This window comes from Acomys russatus, chromosome 20 (assembly GCF_903995435.1).
Source record: "Acomys russatus chromosome 20, mAcoRus1.1, whole genome shotgun sequence".
NCBI lineage: Eukaryota > Metazoa > Chordata > Mammalia > Rodentia > Muridae > Acomys > Acomys russatus.
Window position 1 is genome coordinate 43,847,408 of NC_067156.1, and position 23,005 is coordinate 43,870,412.

Below are 23,005 nucleotides of genomic sequence, written 5' to 3' on the forward strand. Positions count from 1 at the left end.
TTACTCGAGATTTACATTTCTTTACCATGTGTATCAATTTGAGTTGGAGGCAGGAGATCTGAGGAAGAAGAGCCTACCCAGTTCTCTTTCTCTGAGCAGGTCCTAGGCTAGAAGTAGGAGTCTTATTCAGTCTCATTCAGTGAAGTTTAAGTATGTGGGAGCATAGGGTAAAACAGCATTTTACTGTGCATCCCTGAGACAGTCACAGGGGCAAACACATGGGTAGCCAGTGCCAAATGCTCTCTCAGTGGCTTTTCCTACCTGTTTCAGAGTTTTTACTTTTATCTCCCACCTGCTGGGACATTTGTTGTCTGGGACATTTGTCCTCAGAGACCTAAACAAAGTACAGTTTTCATGGCTCTTTTGTTCTATAAGGTTGCCAAATAAGCCTTTATCCAATTACAAGATTTTCATCAGTGGTCAAACAAGGCTGACACAGATCCCAGGCATGGGCCAGATGTTAAGAAGCCAAAGCAACTTCAGATTCTACTGAGACCAGAGGACTAAGTTGGAAAAAAACCCTCTAGAGAATTAGGAGGAAGAGTTACCTGAAAAGGAGACGTTCTTGACTGTTGTTTTTGTTTTTATTCCTTTGTGCATGCTTTTATTAAACATCTTTACAGGACAAGGACATTGTCATGAGCTTCCAAGACCCTGCTATGCTGTAGGCGCTGGCTGGGGGCATGATGGGTGGCTCTGATTACCACCCTTCGGTCCTGAAATGGGGGTGGCAGGCAGGATTTCATCTTTCAGCTTCATAGTGCTCACCTGGCGAGGCAGAGGCTTCTTGGGGCTGATCTTACCACTTGGGTCCCAGGGCAGCATGATCTTCACTTTGATGCCCAGTAAGTATACTTGTCTGAGGAGCACATGGCACCTGACAGTGTCAACAGAGTAGTTAACAGGGTCTCCACTGTGGATCATCAAAAACCTTCATGGACTTGGCTGCCTTCTGTTCTTGGAGCTTTCCCGACACCACAATCTCGCAGCCCTTGGCCCATAATCCATAATGAATTGCAGCACACCATAGCAGGCCTTTCACCAAGCAAGCCCTCCTTGGAGTTTTTAACATGGAGACTCTGCCTGGGCAATGGCACACAGATCTTTTGTGACTACCTTCTCTGCATAAAGCTCTACGTCGCCCTCAGGGAAGGCAAACGTCTTCTGGACCACTGCAGTCAACTCTGATCTGATGATCCTTCTCCCCAGGGAGATTTTTGTGTTCTGGTGGCTAAGATAATGACTTCTGTCTTTGTTGGTGTAACTCGGACTTTAACTCCAAAGTAGCCATCTTCAGCCAGCTCCCGAGTGAGAAACTCATTCAGTTCAGCTTTGAAGATGACATCAGCCACAGACTTCCTCTTCTTGGAAATCTGCATGGCTGCCTTGCCAATGCGTGCTGCTGAAAGGAAAGGCAGCCGTTTGCTGCTTTTAATCCTTGTATCCCCCCTCCCCCAAAATTTATATGTTGAAATCTAATCCCCAATAGGACAGTACCAGAAAACCGGGCCTATGGGAACTAATTAGGTCTCTGCCTTTGTGAATGGCATTAGTGCCCTTATCAGAGAGAATGGAGACTAGCACGTTGTATGCCAGATGATGTTGCAGTGCTCTGGACTCACGAGCAGTACATTTTAGTTGCTCACAAACTACCCACTCTCAGAAAGTCTGCCATGGCGGCCCAGAGAAACTAAGACATTATTGAAGAACATTTACTTTTCCCAGCTATGTGGAGTTTTTCAGTTTTTGCTTGTTTGTTTTTATTCTTTTTTTTTGTTTGTTTGTTTCTAACATGAAATAAGTAGGAGGGGTTGTGAATATACTCATTATTACAAAATAAAGCATAAGCTAGAGGAACTGGGACAGGGTTACTGTGTGGGGAGATGATGATGAGGGCTGGGATACATCAAGAGATGGTATAATGCCCAAGGATTCACAACACGCCAAAACCAGTATGCTTTGAAACCAAATTAACCATTTCAGTCTAATATATACCTTCCTACATGAAAATTATAGAATTATAAGATTGGAACATAATGGCATGCATAAATGTAACGAATACAGATTTTATTCTTTCGTACAGCATTTAAGAAACCCTACTTGGAAAATGGGGGAAAAGATCACAATTAAGACCAGAATAGTCAATGATGCCTCAGAGTTCATGAAAGGGGCACTATTGGAACCCTACTTAATGACTTCATTATTAGTGCACAGCAAAGGTGGAAACTAAAGCTCTGTGTGGATGGCATCTACACGTGTAGCTGTGGCCAGGGCAGGAAAGTTGGAGAACAGTAGATGAACAGGTTAGAAACAATACAGCCTAAATTAGGCAGATCATGGGGAGCAAACCGAACAGTCAGAAACAACAGTGAAGTACGAGAGAGCAGTTGCTGTCAGTATTTTTTAGGAGAAAAAAAAAAAAGCTATCAGACAAAGGTGAATTTCACCACTACATGTGGGTAAGAATGGTGAAAACTGAGGTTTTGTGAAGTTAATTACTCTTGTGCTGTATAAGGGTCTCAGAACATCTAATATCCCATCAGAAAAACGCATGGAATGCTTGCAGAAAGTCCTTGGAGAATGGTCATAATTGTAGTTTCTTGCAGGGAGGAGATTAATGGTAACACTGACTGTGAAAGAGCTTTTATCAAGTAAGCATTTTACCTGAAAATAATACGCAGGAAAGAAAATACTTGAGGGTGGGGACTGAAGTATAAAAAACGGTTGAAATTAGGGGAATCTAAAAGCTTGAGGAATAAGAGCTGTATGACCAAGTACATCTATTTGTGAGGCATGTACACAAAATGTTAAGAGGAATAAATTTCTTTAAAAAATATATAATATTTTAAGCTATTTTCAAGACTATCAAATATGGATACAATGTATTTTGATCATATCTACTCTACTCCATCTTTTAAGTCCTTCCAGACCATCAGCACCATTACATCCCCACCACCACTACACCCACCCCCCCCACCACTACACCCACTCCCCCACCACTACACCCACCCCCCCACCACTACACCCACCCCCCCACCACTACACCCACCCCCCCCACCACTACACCCACCTCCCCACCACTACACCCACCCCCCCACCACTACACCCACCCCCCCACCACTACACCCACCCCCCCACCACTACACCCACCCCCCCCACCACTACACCCACCCCCCACCACTACACCCACCACCACCATACACCCCACCCCCCCACCACTACACCCACCTCACCACCACTACCAACCACCTCACCACCACTAAACCCCACCCCCCCACCACATACACCCACCCCCCCCACCACTAAACCCACCCCCCACACCTACTACCACCACCACCTACACCCACCCCCACCACTACACCCACCCCCCCGCCACTACACCCACCCCCCACCACTACACCCACCCCCCCACCACTACACCCACCCCCCCACCACTACACCCACCTCACCACCACTACACCCACCCCACCACCACTACACCCACCCCACCACCCTCATCCCCTCACAACTTCAAGGAGAGGAAGACATTTCCGAAGATACAGGAAAAAGATTTGCAAAACGACATACCGCTGGGAGGATGCTCATTTGTTGCAGGGAATAAGGTGAACTTATCTGTATCACACATGTTGTCTCTGCACTTTACCCAGAGTGCCCCTTGTGTTTTCCAGGCATCTAGACGCAATGGTTAAAAGGAAGGCCCTCCTGTATACAGAGAGAAATGATCCTGGTTTGTATGATCCAAAACCAGGTCTGGGCTCATGTTGCTCATCTTCCCAGTGGCCTTGAACATCTAAATGGCTTTGGATTTAAACTGTTCAATGTTCTAATGTCTTCTTGTAAGATACAAGAAGAAAGCACACATATTAAGTGAGACTCAATCTCCCAGATAAGACAGATAATCCTGGTTCTTGATCTCCTGAATCCTCTAGGTCTCATAAGATCTGTCACAAAAGAGCTATCTTAATGGCTTTATTTTAGGCAGTTATGCTTAATTCAATTGAACTATAAGCTTTTGAATGCATGGTCTATGCATGACTTCAGTAATGTAACTCCTTGCACTAACTTACCTAAGCCATTAAACCACTACAACTATGTTGAAGGTGCTTCCTCAAGGAACACGAATTTACAAACGATAACTATTATAAAACTTAGTCTCTAAGCGGAAAATATACTTCAGTTGATATTTTTAACAGCTTCCCTATCACGGTGAACATGGACAACAACAGCCTCTTGACTCATCAACAGTTTGCTCCTCAAAGGGTCCTCCAAACCTCCCACCAACGCCATCAAGTCACTTACACAGAACAGTGAAAGGAACCAAGCCATCGGTGGCTTCAGAAGACATGAGTGAGGCAGGCCCACGTGTCAAAGAAAGGCTGCCTTTCAAGATATAACGAGGGACATGAGAACAAGAATGGTCATGGGGGATGGCCTAGAGAGCGAGACACCTGGAGGCATCCCTCAAGATGCCACACAGGCAGGTAGTGAGAGGAGAAGGTAAGGCAGGAATGAAGCAAAGGGACTTTAAGGTGGCGCAGGCATGGATGAACATTCTATGAAGTGCCAAGACTGGTCTGACAATTCAGTTACTGCTACACTTGTACTTTAGGGTTGGATGTCTTTATGCCTACCATTTGGAGCCCCAACTGTGTCTATTTGTAATTCTTTGTAGCATCTAGTGCATCTAGCCATTATTTCTTGCAAAGCTTTCTTGAGAGATTGTAAGATGAAAAATAGGTCACTGCCTTTAAGGGGCTTCCAGACTGGAGAAGAGAACGCAGGAGACAAGATAAGACATGATCATTAGTCCAAAAGGGGGCATGTACAGAAAAATGTCCCCAAGTGTTAACACTGAAATGAATTTTGAGCTAGTTAAGCAGACAAGAGCTGGTAGTCAACTGCAATTCTTTTTAAAAACTAATGTCTGCCCACGGTAGGTACTCAATTAATGTTTGTTAATTAAGTTTGGCTTATTTTGATTTCTAGGCTGGGAGCTAGTTCTTATCATATGTGTTTTTATTATCAACTAAAAACATAAATCTATCCATATAGAATGCAAGAGCATAATCTTTTAAAATATTGTATCTTGGGGGCTGGAGAAATGGATCAGCAGTTAAGAACACTTGGTCCTCCTGTAGAAGACCCAGATTCATTTCCCAGCAACCACATGGTGGTTCATAACTATTATACCTCCAGTTCCAGGGGATCTGATGCCCTCTCTTCAGGCCTCTGGGGTGTGCAGACATACATGCAGGCATAACACTCATACACATTAAATAAAATAATTCTTAAAAAGTTGAATGTTGGAACCAAGCATGGTGGAACATGCCTATATATGCTTGCATTCAGGAGGCAGAGGCAGGCAGAGCTCTGTGAGTTTGAGGCCAACCTTGTCTATATAGTGAATTCCAGTCCAGTCAGGCCTCCACAGTGACACCTTGTCTCAAAAGAAAATATTGGGATACACACTCATAATGTTTTCCAGTTATGTGGCATCTTCTTGTTCTATTTATTTCATAGCAAAAAGGTTTAAGAACTTTCAAAAAGAGCACATTTTGCTCACTTGAAATGTGTGTGTTTTAGCATAAAATATATTTGGCAGGTCCTAATATAATTGGATGGCTACGCCTTGCAAAAACTTGATTTCTTTTTAATCAAATTTTTAGAACCACACTGGGTTTCTTGCCAGGGCTGCAATAGTGAGCAATAAATACATCATTAGATCAATGGTGGTCTGATGATGGATTACTCGAAAGATATTTCCAGCCAAGAAGAATAAGATCAGACATCGCATTGTGCAAAGATTAATAAAATATTGTTTAAAGCATAGATACCAAGTCAGTATAACAGGGAAGGAACCATTGCAAAACAGGACAGAACAGCCAGGGGTTTATGATGTAGCGATATTGATCATGGGTTTTCCTAAGTACTTGAGACCAGCCACACTATTATATATGCCTCTGATTAGACCTTGAGATGAGAAGGAAAAAGTTATAAAAAAGGAAACTAACCAGGGGAAGGCCTGCTGCTATAATAAATTATTAAAAGCAAGCAGGGTGAGTGGGTTGTAAAGACGATAGAAAACAGAATCAATGCCCGCAAGAAACCCCAAACCTTCCACACTTCTATAAATTTCTTACCACTCGTCTGGCATTGCACTGGAGGTATTCCTTTCCCACACACTCCACATCCCACCCTGACTCCTGACCCTTCACTCTCGGCCCAGTTCTTTATTCAGAGCCAAGCATTTGTTTTTCTTGTATAACCCAGGCTCTGCTGTCTGCAGTCATGTTTGCAGCTTGTATTAGCAGTGTCTGTGAGGCCACAGCTGAGTGCATCTGTCACTTCATTCATCTGGATCTTAAATATGACACTGTAAGCCTGGGCCACTGAGGTTGATACACATGTCTCTGTTACTACAGTATCATCCTTCACCGGTGTTCCTCATCATGAAATCGACAGAGTTAAAAAGCTACATTCAAAATTTTCTAGCCCAGTAACTGCTTTTTATTTTTTTACTAGATTAGCAAAGGTAGGAACTCAAAAGAGTATTTTGAGAGAACAACGGTTAAAATGGTTAAAACATATATTAGGAGATGCTAGAACGGATTGACTTGAAAAGTGAATTTTTTTTTTCTAGAATGATTTTACTACAGAAATAAGGACAAAGAAAAAAAAGGGTCAAACACTTGAAAAGAACTTACCAAATGAAATTTAGATGCCAAAAGTATTCCATGGTAAAAAAAAAAAAAAAAAAAAAAAGTTAGAATTGTTGCATGGACGCTTGTAATGACCTATGGCCCAGTTTCAAGAAAGGCAGCATTCTACTGTGGTTGATCTCCGCCCCCCCCCCCCGCCCTCTCTCTCGTGGGCACAAGTAAGTGCTGTTGTATGTCTGTGTCTGGGGCTATGGCATACCTCAGGTTTTACAGCCTCTCTTAGTTCATCAACTCATGCAAAAGCTGTGAAAATGGAATTTAAGTAACAATTTGTTAGTGTAAAAACAGCAGTGTTACTATAATGTGTCAACAGACAAAAATAGCACAAAGCCAAAATATGGGTCCAAAGAATTCCTCATGTAGGCTTTGTCCCCAGTTGTGCTCTGTGACCTTTAGCAAACTATTTGCCTCTCTATGTCAAGATTGGCTGATTAAGCTCAGGGTCACCCAAACAATTATTATATATGCTGGTTAACTTTATAAGGTCAAATCTAATATAAAGAAAAATGAGAAGAAAATGGTAAAAATAAATAAATAAATAAATAAAAAGCATTATCACAAACTAAACAAAGACAGCTAGCTCACAGTGTAAGGCCACCATCTTACTTATTGGTATTCTTCTAAACATGAAAGACAGAATCCAACTCTTGTCCTGCTGTTTATTCATCTGGAACTAAGTGAAGAAAAAAAATCATTGTCCTCCAAAGATTGTTAAGTGACTCATCAAATGCCAAGTATTCCTCTAAACAGAAATTACTCCATAAAGGTCTCCAAGATGATCCAATGATCTGAAATGATGAATTCATTGTCTGTACCTACCTAAATCTTTTTGTCATCAAGGAAGTAAATATTCTTGACATTTCTGACCTCTGATTTTTTTAATTTGAATGGTAAAGAGGGCAACTTTTTTTTTACAGATCCATTCTCTTAAAAACCTTACCTAAGAGTCTAATGTGGAGAATTTTATCAGATGAAATAGAAGAACAAAACACAGAACACACATGCCAGGATCAGAAGGTAAATAAAAAAACCAAACCCAATTGGTAATAATTTATAAATATAAACTAACAATGATTTCAGTAAGAATACTGGTAGTAATATGCTTTCAACCCATTTCTGTGGTGATGAGAACTTGTACCCAATTCACGGAACAACTTAAAATAACTCTAAGTTAACTTTCATAATGTGACTATCATGGTGGGTGGGGCTCATGGCTGATCAGCCAAGTAGTGACAGATTCCCAAAGAAACACTTGATTCTGGTTAAGTCTGTGCTGGCCCTGATTATGTGCATACTTCTGTCCTAGCACCAAGAGATAAAAAGGCCCTTTCACCAAACAGCAACAATGCGTATTAGGGTGTTGAAACATACCCAAAGCCAAAGTATCCCAGAACACTCCAGCATCACTGGTACCGAGACAGGAAGTGGAGGAACCAAGCCGAGCAGAGGTATTAAATTATCTTGTGTCTACAGATACTTTCTTAAAATTGGAGCTGATTCAGAACAGGAATGACTGAACATAGAGGCATAGACAAAAGAGGCCCATTGTTAATACATGGTTAATAAACTATCAATTTTATAAGGCCAGTAAATGCTACCTGGAAATTTCAGAATAATCAATTCAGAAACTCACAGACCATGTTATTTTATATCTAAACACCATTCAAGTACTTCTTGAAAAATGTTCAAGAGGTCTCTTGTATCAGAACTTGTCTTGAATGCTCGAAAATTCAGATTTCTAAGCTCCCTAGGCCCCAGAACTGAATTCTGGAACAAGAACTGAATTTCTCAGGAGCTACTCAGTTCATTTGGATGATTCATGTGAATCATTCATCCACAGGAGGATCTGTATAGCTCTTTGCAAATTTAGACATATATATATATATATATATATATATATATATATATATATATCTAACTATACATATATTTACATATTTCCTCCAAATGTTTATCTACCATAAAGATGAAAATACTTCTTATGATGATTTCTTAAAACCACTCCAATTTATAATGAACACCACTATTAAACTATAATTAAGAACATGAAACTATTGTGAAAAAAGATAAGCTATACTTCTTGAAATTATTGTCTCTATTGTCACTAAAAGTAACTATACTACTAAAGGAATTTATAGTTTTTTAAAGTATCAGCAACTTGCCTGCAGGAACTTAATAAGCTGTTATAATAATACTCCTCCCATACCTTTTTAGTCATCAAAAATTTTATGATAAAGCCTTTTTATTATTTTTAAACTACAAATTGTGAACCATTGTTACTAGTGACTATGCCAAATATGAACTTCTTTCCAGGGTATAAATTCCTAAAGGCATGCTTCATTAGGATTACTCAGGCAATCTTGACTTCAGCCTTGGCAATAAACTTCTATTAAAGTGTGTGTGTGTGTATGTGTGTGTGTGTGTGTGTGTGTGTGTGTGTAAACTGGCCTTGCTGGTGACATGACAACCACAATTCTTTTCAGGGAATTTTTTTCTCCTATAAATTTCCCCTCCTCAAATTATGGCCACAGTTATATCAGAAAATACAGTCTCCTCTTTCTAGAGACAACATCTTCCCTTCATCTCCCTCATTAAAATTACAAGTTCAGCCTAAATAATGGATAAAAATAGAAGTCAAGAGGAAGGCTTTGTGTGTAGCTGTGGTGTTTTGCTAAGGGTTGCCCCCTACCCACGATGCACCCCAGTGCTCTGACTGAAGTGTACACGCTATGTTTTAACAGATGGGCGGGCTGGCTGGCGGGGGCTGGGCTATAAAACAGGAACGCGGAATCCGCACTCAGTGGTATTGAACTGAGTGCTCATAAAGTTCACAGCCATATACTGACCCAGACAGACCAGACAAGATACAGACATGCTTGCATACACACGGTCATATACCTCATAGCTAAGAGGGTTCATGTCTGTGACCCAGAGGGAGTTCAAGGGTGAGTTAATCCTTCATGTATTTCTACCTCATTCCCCTACCAATTCCGCACACAGATACACAGCCTCAGATATGTACATATGTACACCCAGATCTACTATATAAATCAATGTTTTATATATTTTAAAAGATAGAACTATTCCCAACACAAGAACTAACTCTCTCTAGTCCTCTTAATAAGCGCTCATTCATATAAAATAAGAGTGGCTGGAGGAATGGGAGGATACAAGGGATGGGATAAACATTGAGATGTAACAAGAATAAATAAATTAAAAAAAAAAAAAAGAATGGCAAGACAATACTGCACCGAATTCTATTTAGTCCACACAGAATGCAAGCTGCATGCAACTGCACTCAGAAAACCAAGCTGCATTTATTTACTATAAGGGGCAGGGGAGAGGTAACCCAGGTTTAGCCACAAACTAAGTGTTAGGTTTAACCTTGAATCATCTGTTGTCAGTTCTTGCCACAACTTCATCACTTAAGACACACAGGTGCTTAAACAAACACCACTAAACCAGGCTGGCGGACAATCAGCCTGGCGTTAGCCTCTAAGCTCCCTGCTGGTCCTAACCAAGTTCCGCAGACACACCTGGTGGTGAACCAGAAGGTCTGAGCAACCCAGGAAGAGGGGCACTGATTCAAAGGCTGACAAAAAGCAATTACTTCTCAAAGTTTAACATTCAGCACCGCTGTCATTTTCTTCGCATCTGCCGAGTACCGAAGGGGCCCGTGCCTGTACCCAGTAGGTCCTTCCAGTCCTTACTCGGAACGCGACAGGCGCTCGCTGCGCACGCTGGCTCGGGCGCCGGTTAATGTTTAGGAACCCCTCGCAGCCATCTAGGAACTGCTGTGTGCGCATCAAGGCGTCCCCGTGAGCCGTGTTGCCACCGCAGAGGGGCAGGGGCGCATCTGGGACCCAAGGGTGGCAACCACCAACGCCAAGTCGGTTCCGACGCACGGCCGCGTCCTGGGCCGAGTTGGGATGCTTTGAAAACCAGAAGTTCGGGAGCCGGGACACTGACAGCGAGTTAAGTGTCCCCTGCCTTGCCTTGCCCTCCCACAGCCACCACCCTCCTACCCACCAGCACCGACGCGTCCTCGGCTCGCTGGCAAAACGGCGCGGAGGAGCCGCTTTCACGGCGCGGCCACTCACCCTCCTGGCCCAGTCCAGACGCCAAATCCACGCCCCTGCTGCAGATCCTCAGTCCCAAGTTGCTCCGAACCGCCTGCTGCTCGTGCCCCGCGGGACCTAGGGGCGCATTGGATCTACCGGGCACCTGACGGGGATCCGCCGCAAGCCCGGCGGCCGCTTGGCTTAGCAGTCGCCCAGAGCGCACTGACAATTCACAGACCCGCTCAGCGAATGAGCCGGAACGCCGCGCAGCGCTGACTAGGCTCCGAGGGGGGCGGGGCCTCGGGGGCGTGACCAAACTCGGGCCAGCCCTCGTAAGGCGGGGCGCCCACTAGCGTTTGACTGGCGGAGTTCATAGCCAATCGTCAGGGCAGCAGGACCCTTGGCGGCCGTGGGTGGTGCCTAGTGCGTGGTCCCGCCCTTCAGTCTGTGTCCAATCCAATCGCTTGCAGCCGAGCGTTGGCCCAGAGTCGCCCTGGCGGCCCACAAGTTGGCAGTTGTGAAGTGTGGTGGTGGTGTTGGCCACTGGCGGCTCCTAAGCTTCCTGATGCCTTGGGACCAGAACATCCCGGGAACGAGGCTGCGAGCAGGGAAGGCCCGTGCTGACAGGCTGCGGGATCTCCCAGAGCCGTCGCCGAGTGGGCACGCTGTTGAGAACAACCCTCCTACCTGGCACCAGTAGGAGGCGTGGAACTTGGCCCCAAAGATGCCCCCAGCCGTCAGAGGACTCTGAGTACCTATAGAGGGTGAGTCTCATCAGGACCAACCACACTGGAAACGGTTCTAAGCTCAACCTGACGGTTGTCTCCGAAATAAGAGCTCTGGCTCAGCCAACCTCTGGCAAAGTACAAAGCACGCCTCTCTCCAGTTCCACTCTAGCAACCCTTAGCAAAAGCCTGATTCCTTACGCCCAAAGGCGCCCTTCCCATCCTCCACAGGGGGTTCTGCTGCTGTCTGCTTAGTCCTCCAGGAACATGGAGAAGCCAGAACCATCCATCTTCCCGGACAGAAAGCCGCAGAGCGAGCTACATCGGTCGGACTCTGCATTCTCCTTTCCCCCTTTGGAAGCCCTTGATTAGGATGAAGACATGAAACAGCTCATAGTTGGTAGTTGGAAGTGCATTGGTAGCCTTTAGGTCACTGTCAGTTTTTCGCTATTGCAGTCTTGCCAAATTAGTCTTCAGTCAGGTTTTAAGGCTGTGCACACATGCACGAACACACACACACACACACACACACACACACACACACACACACACACACACACACACACACACACACACACACCCCGACTTGGGGGTTGAAGGGAATGGAGAGTCAATCGGAAACATTGCTGTCTAACTAAGGCTTAGAAATGAGCATGTCCTCCTAGACTGTCTTCTGGGTTAGGTAGACCCTGTCTGTGCCTAGATCTGTGAATGTGCTCCCAACTCGTGTTAATAGGAATGCACAACAGTATAGGAATAGCATGTGAGTGGCAGAAACACCGGTATATTCCTCCACCGAGCCCCACCTCCATCCTCAAGCACTTCAGATCACCGTCTCAGTTCCGAGAAACCCTAAAAGACTATATAGTCTTTCCGAATAGGTGGCTACTCACACGTGAGAGCTCTGCAGGCATAATATGAAGGCCGTCTGGCTTCCGTAAGTTTCTGCGTTATAGCTCGTCTCCCGAGAGAGTTCCGATGAGATCACCAGGAAGAAGGAAGGTAAAGGGCCAGTTTTCAGCGGGCAAGGAGTGAAATGGCACCTGTAGCAGGGGAAGGTGCACCTCCTTGTAGGTGAGTGGTAGCCTGGGTTGTCTTAACTCTGTGGAAAGAGGTCCACAGGGGGGAAAATAGGACCTTGATAGCCCTTAACAGGCTCAAGCCTGCACATTAAGTCCTTTCTTGCGTACTGAATCAAAAGACTGGTACAGATGAGGAAGATTGAATTCCAGCAGCAGCTTAGTAGCTATAGAGTGACTAAGGGGAATGGCCTTTGCCTACAAGAATTTAGAGGTAGAAAAGATGAATAGAATTTATGAAACGCGGGTAAGGACAGGTCTGGAGATATGAGAAAAGAAAGTCCAGAAGACGACTCTCCTGTTCTAGCAATGGGTCTGTCAGATTTCATCACTGTGACAAAATGCCTGAGTGTGTTGAGTAAGGAGGGAAGGTTGACTTTGGCTTACCGTTAGAGGCATAAGTTTGTGGTCCTTTGACCTCTTTCCGCCTGTGGCAGGCAGCATGGTGCTTCATGGTGAACTACTAGGTTGAAGACCACCACACACCAAGAATGGGAGGGGGATGGGCAGAGAGGGGGGATGGATGGAAATGCCCCAGTGTCCTAACTTTCAGTGGGCCCTGCTTTCTAAAGGTTCCACCACCTCTCTGCGGAGCCACAGGCTGGATACCAACCTGCTCCCCAACCTGACCCCGACACTCACACATGCGTCTTTGATCCAAACTACAGCAGGTGAAAGAGCACCAATCTCCCTTTACAACCATGCTCTTCTGTTTGCTTTCATGACCCCCTCCAAGTCCCACCACTGAAGGCTGTCATGAAACAACATCTTTGACTGGGATAATCAGGAAGCTCCCATGGAAGAAATGCATTTCTTGGGACTTTTCCCACTCACACTTCAGGACACAGCTAGAGAAGTTGGCTATCAGTGCCCATCATGATCACACGCTGACGGGGTTTCACAGGTGTTAACTGTTATTTTAAAAATCCACCTTTGGGCTAGTAGGATGGCCCAGACAGTAAAGACTATTTGCTACTGACCCTGAATATGTGAGTTCTATCCCCGGGCCCCCTTAGGGTAGAGAAATGACTCCCTCAAATTGACTTCTTACCTCTACATGTGCATAGTGGCATTGGCACACTCTCACGTGTGCACATGCTGTGTGTGCAGAAATGATTATAATATTTTAAAAATTAAATATCATTGTAGCAGAGCTGGTGAGCACTTGTGACATATGGGTTTGATTAAGAGCACTAGAAAAAGTTTAAATCATCTTGGTACTAGGAGCCAACCACAGGCTGTTGTCTCCACATAAAGCTGTATTTACATTAGCTGCTGAGAGGGAAATAACAAAAGTTTCCTTTTGTAAATAAGAAATAGATAGTTTTCATGTTAGTTTCCCATTTCTTTCATCTATATATATGTTCACCCATGGTTCTTAGGTTAATTACACATCTCAGTTTCTCTTTAAGAATGGATGGTATCTTTGTTAGGGTTTCTATTGCTGTGACTTAAAAACAAACAAACAAACAAAACAAAACAACTTGGGGAAGAAAAGGATTTTTTTCACCTTACAGTTTATAGTGTATTCTCACAAAGTCAGAGCAGGAACTCAAGGCAGGAACATGGAGGCAGGACCTACAGAAGAGTGGTGTTTACCTGCTTGCTTTGCTCATGGCTTGCTCAGCTTGTTTTCTTACATCATCCGAGACCACAGGCCCAGTGGTGGCACTACCCACAGTGGCCTGAGCCCTTCTACATCAATCATTAAGAAAAAACCTCCCAGGCTTGCCTACAGGTTCATCCTATTTGCTATTTTCTCAATTAAGATTCCTTCTCAAATGGCCTGAGTTTGTGTCAAATCCACATTAAAGACTAGCCCATAAAGATGGCAAGGAAAAGTCAGCCCATGTGTACTCTTCTCATATTTCCACACATATTTTTCTTTTGAGATTAAAACTTATACACTTCCCCCTTCCCTTTCCTTCCTCCAAACCTTCCTGTATACTCCTCCCTGCTCTCTTTCAAATTCATGACCTCTTTTTTCATTAACTGTTATCACATACATATATGTGTATACATATACATATATATTCCTACATATAATCTGTTGACTCTAACGTTACGTGTGTGTATTTTCTTTTTAGGGATGACCATACGGCACTGGACAACTAACTGGTTCCATGTCATCTTTTATTTTTACTACAGGAGCCTATCACTTGGACCCAAGATAGAGCATTCCTTTAGTTGGTAGCTCCCGGAACAATCTATTTAGAGTTTGGGTTATCCTGAACTCTATGAGAGGAAACAAGATCTCTTCCTGTTTCAAGAACTTAGGCTAACACTGTAGGAAAGAAAAAGAAAGCCCCAAAGGTCTGGATGTGAAAATCATTTGAAGAAGTTTGTAGAATGGCTTAAGGATGAGAGAAGTGGTACAGCTGGGTTGGATGGTAGATATATTTTTTTGCCTTTTGAGATGCACTAATTTTCAATCTTATTATCACTGAATGAGGGCTCAAGTTTGCCCACATCCTGGCCAACATTATATGTCACTTGATTTGTTGGTTTTAGCTATTTTGACTGGAGTGAGATGAAATCACCAAGTACCGTATTTTTTGGATCATAAGGTGCACTTCCCTTGCCCCCAAAAAAACTGGGGGGAAATTATGGTGCACCTTATGGTCTGATTGCTATTTTTACTGTTTTTCTTGTTTTACTGCTCTAAACTCTGGGTGTGTCTTATGGTTAGGTGCATCTTATAGTTTGAAAATTACGGTAGTTTTAAGTACATTTTTTTTTAATTGCTAAGGATGTTGAACATATTTAAAGATATTTCCAGCCATATTTATTTCTTTTGAGAACTCCAGATCTTCCACCCATTTTAAAATTGGGTTGTTTGTTTTCTTGATTTTTCAAAAGTTATTTATATATTTTCAATAGTAATACTCTCAGATGATGAGCTTTAAAGGTTCTCTCCCACTCTGTAGGCTTCCTCTTCACTAGATTGTTTCTTGTGTTATACAGAGTTATTTTATGATGTTTGTTTTGTCCATGTTGGCCTTAATTCCTATGAAAATGGAGTCCTATTCTGAAAGTCCTTTCATATACCTATATGTTGTAGGGTACTATCTATGTTTTCCTCTGGAAGTTTCAGTGTTTCATGTTTCCCGTTGACATCTTTTTTATACAGGGCAAGAGATACATGTTCAAATCTTATTCTTCTATATGTGGACATCTAGTTCCTCTAGCACCATTTGTTGAAGAAGCCATCTTTTTTTTCCAGTGTGTATTTTTGACATCTTTATTAAACATCAGATGGGAATAGTTATGCGCACTTGTGTTTGGATCTCCTATTTTGTTCCATGGACCTACCTGTCTGTCTTTGTGCCAAGTAACCTGCTGTTTCTATTACTATGGCTTTATAATATTGCTTGTAAGCCCTCCAGCACTGTTCTTTTTTCTCAGGATTGCTTTGGCTATGTAGGGTCTTGTGTTTTCATATGAACTTTAGGAATTTTTCTATTTCTGTGAAGAACACTGTGGGTTACATTGAGTCTATATATTGCTTCTGCTAAGATGGTTGTTTTCACAATACTAATTCTACCAAACCATGAACATGGGAGGCCTTTCCATCTTTAGGGTTTTCCATAACCCCTTTCTCATGAAATTTAAAGGACTTGACATTCTACCCCAAAGATAATTGCACTGCCATATTTATTGCCACTCTATTCACAATAGCTAGGAAATGGAAACAACCTAAATGTCTTTCAACTGATGAATGGATAATGAAAATGTTATGCATATACACAATGTTATTTTATTCAGTTATAAACAAAAATAATAGAATTGTCAGGTAAATGGATAGAACTAGAAAATATTATACAGATTGAGGTAACCCAGGCTAAGATAGACAAATGCGTATTCTCTCTAACTTGCCAATCTCAGATCCAAATATTTAGATATAAGTATATAATGTGGAATAATCACAGAAGCCAGGACAATAAGGGGACCATGGAGGTGAAGAGAGGAGCTCTAGAAAGAGGAATAGTAGGACACAGGTGCTACAAAGAGAAAGTGGGGGAATGGGGATTTAACTAGAAAAGGGGGAGGGAAGGTCACTTAGAAGGAGAGGGAAAGAGAAGAGATAAATACCACTAAGGATAGTTAGAAAAGCCACGGAGAAACATTATCCTATGTTTACTTTAAGATACATATATATGACACACATACATATGTGTATATATAATATAGACAGAATCACTTGGAGTAAAAATGCCCCAAAGAGACATAGGCTATCTAATAAAAACTATGGTAATTCTATATAAGTCCCACTGATTATGAGGGAATTCATGTCTGGTACCGTATCCAACTACCTATGGCTGGTGAGTGTTACTGACCCTAAAAGAAATCTATTTTGGTATTTTCCCAAACTACTACACCTTCTAACTGTATTCTAAACACTTTTCCTTATATCTACAGATAAATGTACCTCTTAGCCCTCATCACCCATTTGCAGTGGGTGGAGACTATTATACACGTCCACAACTGGTCAAAACTCAGAGAGAAAAGCTGACCATTGGATGCTCACTCACAACTGATACATCTACATCCCAAATCCCACACCCGAGGCTTGGGGAACATTGTAGAAGAGGGGGCAGAGAAGTTGGAAGAATCAAAGGACTAAAATGTCTCCTGTGAGATTCTGACTTCCATATATGACAGAGAGCTGTAACCCATAAAATCTCAACAATATGGCTATCTAAACAGGACCTGAACAATGACAATGCCAGGAGGAATCTGATAAGGCCCTACCCTTGGATGAAGGATTATGGAAACTCAGTGGCTGCTGACAATAGGACCAGTCTTTTTCAGGGATGAGCCTACTACTAGGTTATTCAATCCTAAGCTGTCAGCCTTAAACACATAAGCACATGTGAACAACATTAAATGGAAACACACACACACACACACACACACACACACACACACACACCAATAAGAAGTCAGAATTTGAGAGGGACTGGGGAGGGTACAGGAGGAGCTGGCAGACAGGTGGAAATGATGTAAATATAGTACTCATGTATAAAATTCTAAAAACATTTTAAAAAAGAACAAGAAGAATTAGAACCATGGATGCAGGACTTCTCCTTCATGGATGTGGAGCATATTTTTTAGGCATCGCCGTCCCTCTTTGACAAGCTATACTTTAGAGCCTTCCAATAGGCCATGACTAGTAAAAGCCATGAGTTCCAATCTGAACAGCTGTCATGGTGAGTGCTTCTGGCAGTCACTTAACCTCTGTGTACCCTTTCCTCCTTGGCTGTAAAACAGCTGGCAGAACTGTCCTACTGTGTTTAGCTGCCCGGGGGGACCCCATGACAATGGTTATTACGTACGCACTGGAAATGCTTTGCATTTATAGTGGTACTGGCTGCTGAAAAGGGGAAGAATGCGAGGTTGAAATGGGGAACTAGTGTGCTCTGGACAATTGCCTACATATGCAATTTTTATCTATTTAGATCTCATTGGACTCTTGTCCTGTAAATGGAAATGAGGTTTGGATAGGGCCATTTACCATCCTTCTTTGATTGCCAAGTACGTCAAGAGATGTTAAAGAGAATACATATTGTGTTGGTTAGGTTTTTCTGTCAACACAAGCTAGAGTCATCTGAGAAGAGGAAATCTCAATGGAGAAACTGCCTTTATCAGACTGGCATGTATGCAAGCTTGCCTGGCAATGTCCTGATTGATGATGATTGGTGTGGAAGGTCACAGACCACTGTGGGCGGTGCCATGCCTGGACACATGGTCCTGGGGTGTGTAAGAACACAAAGTGAACAAGCCATGGGGAGCAACTCACTAAGCAGTGTCACTCTATGGCCTCTGCTTCAGGTCCTGCCTTGACTTCCCTCGGTGGACTGTGACTTGGGAGATGTCATTCTCCCTCAAGTTGATTTAGGTTTCCCTGTGTAGCCCTGGCTGTTCTGGAACTCACTAGCAGGCTGGCCTCAAAGTCAAAGATCTGCCTCTGCCTCAGTCACTCTGTAGATCAGGCTGGCCTCCAAGTTAGATATCTGCCTGCCTCTGCCTCCCGAGTGCTGGGATTAAAGGTATGTGCCACCTTTATTACTCCAAGTGACAGCAAATTAAAATGAGGGCTCACTGGTTAAAATTCATTGTTGCACCTGATAACTTGCAACCTGATAACTTGAGTTTATTTGCCAGAGAAGTGGAAGGAGAGTGCCCACTCCACATCTCTCTCTCTCTCTCTCAAAAAGGAAATAAAACATAATTAAAATGGAGAGTTGAAGCAGAGCTAGAGTTGAAAACTTTGCTTAACTAAAGGATATGTTTCCCCATCTTCCATTTCCACCATCTCTTTCAACATAGATTTACTTTGAAAATTGTCCACACTTTCTAAAGGACAACCCAAAAGATCTTGTAAGGAAATGCAGGGATTTCTACATTCCTGTCAGAAGCTACAGATTCTATCAGCATTTGCTTGGAAGTCATTCTGAAACCTTGAACAAGTCATTAACGTCATTAATAGTGTCCCACGTACAACAGTGCAGCAACATTTCTGACCAGTTTCACACTGGTGAGAGGGATAACTAATGACAAAGCAGTCTGAAATATTAATTTCTGCACAAACTACAAGATATGGAGGTGGTTTTGGCAAACGAAAGTATGGAGTTAGTTTGTGTACATCAACTAGGAGATATTTTTATAAGACATGTTGATGGCACAGCATCTTCAGCCAGTGTGTCTCCACCCATAAAACAACGCAATTTCTTCTACTTGGATGTCAAAGCGACTTCTCCATTTCAGAGTTAGATTGGTACAGGTCCAACCGCGATAAAATATGCTAACAGAAATGGGTAGGGAAGAGCAGTTTTTGTTCCACAAAAACTTGGGATTTCAACATACATTCTCAGAATAAAAACTAGGGTGAATTTCTTAAAAATTTATACCACCGAGGACAGGCCTGATGGAAGACTCTAATGATCAAGAAAAATGATGGCCTGGTATAAAACTATACAAGTTGGTTAGAAATCTATCAGGAGGATTTTTAAAACAAACATATACTCCTAGTTTTAAAACTTCAGAGTGAGGCCAGCATAATGGCTCACACCTTTAATCCCAGCACTTAGGAGACAGAGGCAGGTGAATCTCTGTGCATTTGAAGTCAGCCTGGCCTATATAGTGAGTTTCAGAACAGCCAGGGCTACATAGTGAGATCCTGTCTTTAAAAAACAAAACAAAACAAAAAAACACCAAAAAAAAAAACAACCCAGCCAAACAAACAAACAAACAAAACTCCCAGAAGAACCCCCCAACCATCCCCCAGACAAAAAAACAAAAACAAAAAACCTTCATAATGAAATGGACAACCCTGAGGAGTTAGGCAGTCACTGAGAACGGGAGGATCATGTGTTCAGGGTGGAGATGGGGGTGGGGTGGGGAACTGATGTCACTGTCACTGTGGGGCTCTCCAGAGCACCAGAAGTACTGGGATCTGTGCATGCATACACAGGAAGGAATTCACTCACTTCAGGGAACTGACTCAGTAATGGAGGCTGAGAAGTCCTGTATCTGCTGTCTGTAAGCTGGAGACCCAAGATCAGTGATTTAACTCCACTTTCTGCCTGGAGATTGAAAGTCAGGTGAGCTGGTGGCATTGGGCCCGGTCTGAAGTCAAGAAGTGACTAGTGTTCCAGTTCAAGCGGGCACACAGGAAGCAAAACTGGAATTACTCTTTTTGTGTGTTTCAAGCTGGCACATTAGGATGATGGTCACATTAGGAAGATGGTTCTGCTGAGTCCACCTATTCAAGCTCTACCTTCAGCCAGAAACCACTTCATTTCAGCTTACAGTTGTAGTGCATCATGCAGGGAAGTCAGGGCAGGTACTCAAGGCAGGAATCTGGAGGCAGAAACTGAAGCAGAAACCGTAGAGGGACACTGCTTACTGGCTTGTTCCCAACGCTTGCTTAACCTGCTTCTTATACAACTCAGGAGCACTTGCCCGGGGGCGGCACTATCCATAGTGGGCTTGGCCTCCTACATCAATCATTAATCATCAAGAAAATGCCCTATAACCTTGCTTATAGGCAAGTGGATGGAAGCATTTTCTCAACTCAAGTTCCTCTTCCCAGATAATTGTAGCTTGTGTCAAACTAATCAGAACACCACTGTACAAAGATCCAGAAATAATGTTTAATCAGGCTGTTCTGTGGCTTGGTGAAATTGACACATAAAATTAACTATCACTAATAGAATTAAAGCAAGAATTTCTTGCTATGTGAAGAAGCCCTATTCTTTAGAACTCTCATTGCTGAGACTGGGAATCTGGAGGTGGTGAGGTTTGCCATGTTTACTTGTTATGAAGCCTGAGTGAGGGCTGCCACAGGGCCAGGCTTATGGAAGGCCCTCTACTGATAATACTAAGTACTTACTGAGCACATGCTCTACTCTAGTCCTTTAACATGTAAAATCTCCCCTGATCCTCATGACAGTCTTCCATATCCTCAGAACCTTGAAGCTGAAGAAATGTTCTACGAATAGTAGTAGGCTACATATTTAGAGGTCCAGAGCTCTTTATAGGAACTAGAGATAATATAGGGAATTTTATTTTTCCATTGGCAACCTCTTGAACATACTAAGTAAGAAAATGACATCTTTAAGTAGCACTTCTCTGCTTTCATGTGGGAAGACCTAATCTGTGTGTTCCCTGATATCACATAGCAATGAGTGATTGGTAACGTTGAAATCAAAACGGAGATAAAGAAGGCCATAGGGAACAAATAGGTCCCTTTAAAAATCCAAGCCATTTCCAATCCTTACTGTAAAGCTCCTAGAACATTTAGGCTTCTAAAAAAATCTATGTTTATCACCCAGATTTTAGACTTAATGGGAGCTAGTTCCCTGGAGGTGACAGTATTGGAATAGTAACCGGCCAGTCAAAGACAGAAAAAAAAAATGGATTATCCCTTAGAAATGAAGTGTATCATTAGTTATTATGAATGCTCCAAATTATGACAGATTCACATGTGAGTGTGCCAAGGGAAAGTAGTTGTGATCTATAATACACAAAATTGTTTATTACCCAGGAGAATCTAGGTACTAATGTGAATAGTATTGCATCTGTGAAATCCTGAAACCCACAAAGGATTTGAAGCTATAAAGCCAAATAAAACATAATACAGAAGGAAATGATTTTGATTATGTAACATTTATATATAGCATCTCATTTTACAATTTTAAATTGCTTTCCAGCCATTGGGTTTTTCTTCCTGCACACCTGGGGAGTATGCCTGTGCTGTTATCCTCTGTTCATAGCAGGGGCGTCTGAGACTGAAAGAGGCAAGGGGTTTTGTCCAAAAGCACAATAGGGGTAGGGTGAGAAACTGTTCATTCAATCAGATGCCTATTCAACACTACTCTTGGCAAGGCACCAAAGTCTGTGTGTGGCAGCGCACAAACATGGGTACCTTATGTGTGGCTTCTCTCTTGCAGGAACTTGCATTCTGCTAGACCAGGAAGTGATCCATCAGTCAGGGGTGCCCCAGTGAGAAAGGACCAACAGTACAGAGGAGGAGGAAGGCAGAATTTGCTAAGATTCCTGGAGACAGTGGGACTCAAAGTTATTGAAGGCTGCATAAATTTTGACAAATGGGGGCTTTGTAGGTTGTGGGAATGACACAGAGACATGAAGATTGGCAAATAATTTAATGCAATAAAGGAGAACATACAACTATAGCAGAGTAGTTAATTGGGAAAGGACCAGAGGGTAGAAAAGGAACGGGTTTTCCAGGTCATTTAAATGCCCAGATAAAATATATGGATTTCTCTTATTTTCTCATCATATCGAATGCTAATATATGCTTATTTTTCAGGTAGTTTTCTGTATATTGGCTTTCTAAACTTCACACCATCTAAAAAGATATGTAGTTTTTCTCTTTTAATGTGTGTGTGTGTGTGTGTGTATGCATGCATGGTGTGCATGTCCACACATGTGTTTTCAGGTGCCTACAGAGGCCAGAAGAGGGCACTGGATCCCCTGGAGCAGGGATTACAGGCAGTTGTGAGTGGTCCCCATGAGATCATGTGCCTAATAACTGACAGACATGGGACTCAAAAGCAGGACCCTGACTTGGGAAGAACAGGTACAGATTATGGAGTATGCGTGTACTTAGGATACCCAAAGAACAGCACACCCCTCCCCTAGCTGAATATCTTTCCAGAGATAAAATAATGTCTTAACATTTAGGGTATTTTATGTCTATATCCAGCACCAGGGTAAAAAGAAAGAATATTTTCTTTTACTTTTTTCTACTCTACAAATATCAGCATTTTGATGATATTCTTCTTGTGGATATTGCATAATTTCTGATATTAGCTAGTCTTTCTACTAAGTTAATCTTTCTCAAAAACTGGGCATTTCATTCTCTAGTCCCCATTTTTAGCACTAGAATTTAATCC

General features: G+C 42.6%; 1 protein-coding gene and 1 pseudogene across 1 annotated transcript in view; both read right to left on the reverse strand.

Annotated features, from left to right (window-relative positions):
- The window catches only part of Marchf3 (membrane associated ring-CH-type finger 3), a 147,563-nt gene extending 136,588 nt beyond the window's left edge, over nucleotides 1-10,975 (reverse strand). Inside the window, exon 1 of the mRNA XM_051163259.1 lies at nucleotides 10,820-10,975. The gene's annotated coding sequence lies outside the window, so the exon portion shown is untranslated. The remainder of the gene's footprint in view (nucleotides 1-10,819) is intronic.
- On the reverse strand, nucleotides 658-1,811 carry LOC127204326 (40S ribosomal protein S3-like; annotated as a pseudogene).
- Nucleotides 10,976-23,005: the final 12,030 nt, after the last annotated feature.